Consider the following 7,211-nt stretch of genomic DNA (forward strand, 5'->3'; position numbering starts at 1 on the left):
CAGCCTCCAGAACTGGGGGATGATACTGCCTTGAGGACAGCTGTAAATTTTTACACTAACCCTATCAGAAGGTGGGGTTTGTTTTTTCTCCCCTTGACTCTTGGCTGGCCCTGTGACTACTTTAGCCAATTGAATTAATCATCCCGCTACCACGAAAAGAAGTCCAAGCTAACCAGGCAGAAAGACCACTCAGACAGAGGTGCCAGACTTCCAAGTGACACTGTTACGGCACCAGCCATAAGTGTACAGCTGTCTCATATGTTCTAGCCCCAACCACCCTAGGACTGCAGCTCATAAGAGACCCTGATCAGGACCCCCAGTATCCCCTGTCAAACCACAGAACTGTGAGAAATCATACACAGCTGTTATCGTAAGCGACTGAATTTGGGGTAGTGTGTTGTACAGCAAAGGACATCCAGGGGAGCTCTGAGCCTTATGGATAAACTGAAGGTGCTATTATATTCTGGACCCAAGCAGTGCTGCTTTGGAACTTAGGGTCCAAGGTTTAGCATAGAGTTGGGTCTAGAGTCCTCCCTCTTTCTCTAGGAAACAATGTCTACGGTGTACTGTAGACAGTGTGACAGGTTGAGGTTTGCAGCTTTGGGAGTTCTCAGGGCTAGTCCCTTGAACAGAAGTATGGTGGTCTGTGGACTCCAGTTCTAAGGGCAGAGGCATGGTGCCACCTTCCCAGAGGCCTATAGGCACAGAGAATATTAACAAAGAACATGATATAAAGAACCCAGAGCTGACTTCTTGAGGACATGGGAGGTCCTTAGAGTCTTCCAGAAAGCCCCGAGCAAGACGTTGACTGAGCTGGAGGTCTTGCACAAGTCACTGAGGAAGAAATTCAGGAAATCTGGAACATTACCACCAGTGAGACCATAGCTGATGAAATAGCAGATTTTGTATGTAAGGCTCCTTACATAATGTTTGGTGCATGATAAGTGCTCAATATGTAACAGCCTGTATCATTAGGGACTTGGCCCTAATACCCAGGGTCCTACAGCACATTAACAGAGCAGTTCAGCACTTTCTCCCCATGAGACCCTGCCCCCTGCTGACTGCTCTGTGGTTATTTCCAAGGCAGCATCTGTCACTCCAAGAATGGGGAGCTCAGACTACTCTCTGGAGACTTAGGCAAATCCTTGCAGGCTCCAAAGTTTGCATATATTAGTCCTCGCTTTGGCACAAAAGATAGTACTCTGGTATGGGGGTAGTTATAAATCCCTGGATCTTAAAGCAAATGCTATCCTCCTCTGCTGGACAATTTAACAGAAGTAGCTGGGAAAAAATAAAATGACTGTTACAACTTTAATACAGATCAAAATATGTGCAAAGTTATAATTCGGGGGCTACCCACAGATGGAGTGCAGTGCCCCTCAGGAGGGCGGTTGTAGCAGAAGGAAGTTTACTCTCAGCTCTCATTTTAAAGGCCCTGGGCCTCAGCAGCCACAGCTGGAGCTTATTCTTTGTTTCTTTCCCTTTGAAGTCTGGCTCTTGTTTAAAAAAGTATGTTTTTATTGATATTTTTTTTTAGAGAGAGAGAGAAAGGGAAAGGGAATAGAGAGATAGAAACATTGATGAGAGAGAGAGACATTGATCAGCTGCCTCCTGCACACCCCCTACTGAGGATCGAGCCTGCAAACCCGGCGTGTGCCCTGACTGGGAATTGAACAGTGACCTCCTGGTACATGGGATGATACACAACCTCTGAGCCACACCGACTGGGCTGAAGTTTGGCTTTTGATCAATATGAGGACCCAAAGAAACAAGATAGGCCTCAAGGCATCAAGAGAAAGTTCTGGGGTAGCTTCTGTTATAGGCTAAATGTTTGTACCTCTTTCACCCCCACCCCCTAAGCTCCAATGTGATGGTATTTGAAGGTGAGCACTCACAATGAGAGTACCCTTCTATGAAGAGGAAGACAGATCTCTCTCTCCATGCACTAAGGCCATATGAACACCCAGTAAGAAGGTGACTGTCTACAAGCCAGGAAGAAGGCCTTTATTATCAAGAAACAAATCTGCTGGAACCTTAATCTTGTACTTCTAACTTCCAGATCTATGAGAAATAAATGTCTAATGTTTAAGCCACCCAGCCTATGGTATTTTGTTATAGTAGCCAGAGCCAACTAAGACAGCTTCCTTGCTCATTACTCAATGAAGTCTTCTCCAAGCTCCACGCTATAGTAGAAAAGATAGAAAGACAAATAGAAAACAGAGCTGGATTTCTGGCTCAGACAGTTTCAAGCTGGATGACACTGGCGAGTCATTGCACCACCATGGATCTAAAAGGACATTAGAAACTACAGAAGGTATTTTTGGCCATGGCTGAGTGAGAAGGTTGGCAAATACTCTTCCCTCAAAAGGAACTATAAAGTTGGAAATAACTTACAAAAACGACCATTTCAACACTCTGAAAACTGACCAAAGGCATATACAATATCAGAAATATTTATGTTAAAAACACTGCCTTTAGCTCAGAACAGTGTTGTTATTGCCCTGGGCCCTTTCAGTCCTCTCCAGGTTGGTCAGCACAGAGTTTCTGCCAGGGTAAGGTCACCACGAGGATTGGTAGCTTGACTGCTCAGGTTGAAGTGGTTCAGTTGATTGGGAGCAGTAGGTGATGCCATGGCCAGTGGCACTGCCAATGGAAGTGATGATCTTTGGCAGCAGGCAAGAGGGAGAACCTTGGCTCTACTAGCATGAAGTCATGGCTGGGGCAAGCATGTTCTTGGCTGAGATGTGAATGAATAGTGAAGATCAGAGAGGGCCCAACATATGAACACATTGCTAATCAACCCTAAAGTTGTGAGCAGGCATATAGGAGATGCAAAAGGACCCAGCAAAAAGAAAAAGCCAGAACAGACAAAACAATGACCTGAAATTTGAATATGCTCCCCTTCCCACACACAATTCAATTGACAAAACACTTGGCTTGATATGTTTGCGCTTAACCTTTGTCCAGTTATTGGTTGGACACTAAGCTATGCAGACAGAAGCTTAAAAGAATAAAAAAATAACTAAAAGAGACATGTGTCATACTGTGAAAGAGAAAGATTTCACAGATTTAACCCATAGATGTTCTAAACAATGAGAAAAAGAGCAGGAACAACAATTTTCATGGGAAAAAAGCAGAACCCAGAGTTGCTACAATATAGTAATGAAAATGTCCAGTTTTCCAACAACAGCAACAACAAAACTACAATGCATAATAAGAAAAGAAAATATGACCCATAATCAGGAACAAAAAGAGTAAATAGAAACTGGCTGAGATTGTTCCTAAATGTTTTAATTAGAAGATAAATATTGCTAAGCAACTACTAAAAATGTTCAATGAACTAAAAAAAAATCATGTCTAAGGAATTAAAAGAAAAAATAGCAAAAATTAATCTACCAATATGAAATCTTAATAAGGAGATAGAAACTCTAAAAAGAAAAAGACAAAGGATCCAAATAGACACCTTTCAAAAGAGGACATTCAGAAAGCCAAGAGACATATGAAAACATGCTCAAAGTCACTAATCATCCGAGAGATGCAAATCAAAACAACAATGAGGTAGCATCTTACACCTGTCAGACTGGCTATCATCAACAAATCAACAAACGACAAGTGCTGGAGAGGATGTGGAGAAAAAGGAACACTTGTGCACTGCTGGTGGGAATGCAGACTGGTGCAGCCACTATGGAAGACAGTATGGAGTTTCCTCAAAAAACTAAAAATGGAACTCCCATTTGACCCTGTGATCCCACTTCTAGGAATATATCCCAAGAAACCAGAAACACCAATCAGAAAGGATATATGCACCCGTATGTTCATAGCAGCACAATTCACCATAGCTAAGATCTGGAAACAGCCCAAGTGCCCATCAGTAGATGAATGGATTAGAAAACTGTGGTACATCTACACGATGGAATACTATGCTGCTGTAAAAAAGAAGGAACTCTTACCATTTGCAACGGCATGGATGGAGCTGGAGAGCATTATGCTAAGTGAAATAAGCCAGTCAATGAAGGAAAAATACCATATGATCTCACTCATTCATGGATAATAGAGACCATTATAAACTTTTGAACAATAATAGATACAGAGGCAGAGCTGCCTCACACAGATTGTCAAACTGCAGCGGGAAGGCCGGGGAGGGTTGGGGGGCAGGAGGGAGGGGGGTAAGAGATCAACCGAAGGACTTGTATGCATGCATATGAGCATAACCAATGGACATAAGACACTGGGGGGTAGGGGAAGCTGGGGAATTGTCAAGGGCGGGGGAACAAAGGACACATATGTAATACCCTTTGTAATACTTTAAGCAATAAAAAAAAGAAAATTCTAGAGTTAAAATACAAGAACTAAAACAAAAATTCAAGAATAAACTTATACCCCATATACACCTCAGCTCAGGCCCTTTGCACGGTCTGTATTGTGAGTGGGGGGACATTATGAATAACAACAATAAAAAAGAATGAACTTAAAAGCAGACTCAAGATGTTGAAAAACAATAACTTAATAAACTTGAAGACAGATAAAAAGAAAATATGCAATCTGAGGGAGGGGAGATAAAGTTGAAGGAAAATGAACAGAGACCCAGAGACATGTTGGTAATGTAAACATACCAACAAACATATACTGAGGGCCCCAGAAAGAGTGGAGAGAGAGAGAGAGAGAGAGAGAAAGAAGAATCAGAAAAAAGTATTTGGAGAAATAATAGCTAACACAAATTAGATGAAAGACATTAATCTACACATCTAAGAAACTCAATGAATCTCTAATAAGGTAAATGGAAAGAGATCCATACATAGAAACATCACAGTCAAACCATTAAAGCCAAAGAGCAAATCTTGTAAACAATAAGAGAAAAATTACTCATTGTTTTCAGGAGAGCATCAATACAATTAATGGCTGATTTATCATCTTAAATAACAGAGACCAGAAAAGCTAAAAGAAAAATGTCAACCAAGAATTTTACATTCAGCAAAACTTTCCTTAAAAGTGAAGGCATGATAAAGACTTTTCAGACAAGCAAAGATGAAGAGAATATGTTCTTAAGAGACTGCCTTATGAAGTCTTTCAAGCTGAAAGGAAATGATACCAGAATATACTAAATCCACAGGAAGATATGAAGAACATCAAAATGGAAAATATGTAGATTACTATAAAAATTGATAAATCTACTTTTTCTCATTTTATCTCTTAACATCTTTTGAAAACATAAGCTTGTATACAGCAATAATTATACCACTTAATTTACACACACACAAAACAGCATAAAGAAGGGAGAAAAAATAGAGTCATCTTAAAGCAAAGTTCCTAGATTTTCTGGAATCAAGTTATTAATCTTCAATGGATTATTATCATTTAAAAAATGCATATCATAATATCTAGACCAACCACTAAAACATCCTTAGGTTAAAAATCAACAGAGGAATTAAAATGCTACACTAAAAATATTTATTTAATACCCAAAAAGGTAGTTGAGTAGGAATAATGGAATAAAAAAGACAAGGGACATATAGAAAACAAATAGCAAGGTGGAAAATATAAATATAATATCAAAATTATATTAACTATAAATGGTCTAAATGATCCAATGAAAAGGCAGATATTGTTAGACTAGATAAACAAGATGCAAATACATGCTATCTACAGGAAGCATAATTTTCATTGCAAGACACAAACAAATTGAAAGCAAAAAAAATGAGAAAGACATACTATAAAACAGAAAACATAAAAGAGCTGGAGTGGCTACTGTAATATCAGATAAAATAGATCAAGGACAAGAAATATTTCTAGAAACAAAAAGGATATTTTATAATAACAGAGTTAATATGTCAAGAAAATACAAGGATTATAAATGAGTTTATACCTAACAACAAAGCCTCAAAATTCAGGAATCAAAAACTGACAGAACCAAAAGAAAAACAGATAATTCAACAACAATAATTAGAGCTTTCAACACTCCACTCTCAATAATTGATAGAAAACTAGACAGAAAATCAGCAAGAATGTAGAACAACACAATAAGTGCATTAGATCTAACAGACAGCTATAGAACACTCTACCCAAAGAGTGTTCATTCTTTTCAAGTGAACATGGAACAGTCTCCAGGACAGACCATATGCTAGGCATAAGACAAATATCAGTAAACTAAAAGAATATTAAAATAATACAAGTTGTATCTATTTTCTGCATTTTAGAAATCAACAACAAAAATACATGAGGCCTCTTCATCCATTTCCTGGTTTATTGTAAACATGGCCTGCAGTAACCATGGGGTAGCTGGCCCTCTCCTGGGAAAGGAATACTTTAATATATATATGTATATATATATATATATATATATATATATATATATATATATACATATATTTCAGAGAGGAAGGGAGAGGGAGAGAGAGAGAAACATCAATGATGAGAGAGAATCATTGATTGGTTCCCTTGCATGCCCACTACTGGGGATTCAGCCTGCAACCTGGGCATGTGCCCTTGACTGGAATCAAATGCAGGACCCTTCAGTCTACAGGCTGATGCTCTATCCACTGAGCAGAACCAGGTAGGGCAGGAATACTTTTTGAGGAAGTCAGAATGCTCTTCTCACTGATTCTCTTTTCCCCCTCCCTAATCAATACTCTCTCTCTCTCTCTCTCTCTCTCTCTCTCTCTCTCTCCATTAAATTAGAGTTGCAACCCCAAGTCAATGGGTGGCACCATTCCTCCTGAGAGACCTTTAAGTGGATGGACATTCAGTGTCAGAAACCATAAATAGGGAATATTCATTTACATCACCCTAAACACATACAAGACAGCTACAAAAGACACAGATCTAAAAGTGGTGTTCTAAGCAATACTCAGAAGTCTAATTTATACTTAGGGATGTGCAGAACAGGGTTATTTTCTGAATTCCTAACCTGGGTCAAGTATTATACAAGTGTTTTAATATATTATTCCCTTGTATCTTTTCCAAAACTCTATGAGGCAGGCATGAGTCTCATTTTATGGTCGAGAGGCTCAGAGAGGTTAAGCAAGTTACCCAAAGCCACACAGGATGTGTAAGGACTGGGATATGAATTCACCAAATTTAGCTCTATGGCATAGGCCTTGAGTACTACATTAGAGAGAAATGCTGTTACAGAGAAGAGAGTTGCAGAGAACTCAATACAAAGAAGCATATGAAACACTTTTTTTTTTTTTTTAGAAATTTAATGTTGAACTGTT

The 7,211-nt window shown here is 39.1% G+C and overlaps 1 pseudogene; it reads left to right on the forward strand.

Annotated features, from left to right (window-relative positions):
- Positions 1–4,323: 4,323 nt before the first annotated feature.
- On the forward strand, positions 4,324–4,440 carry LOC111824275 (annotated as a pseudogene).
- The last annotated feature ends 2,771 nt before the right edge of the window (positions 4,441–7,211 follow it).

Source organism: Myotis lucifugus, unplaced genomic scaffold (assembly GCF_000147115.1).
Source record: "Myotis lucifugus unplaced genomic scaffold, Myoluc2.0 scaffold_1103, whole genome shotgun sequence".
In the NCBI taxonomy this organism is placed as follows: domain Eukaryota; kingdom Metazoa; phylum Chordata; class Mammalia; order Chiroptera; family Vespertilionidae; genus Myotis; species Myotis lucifugus.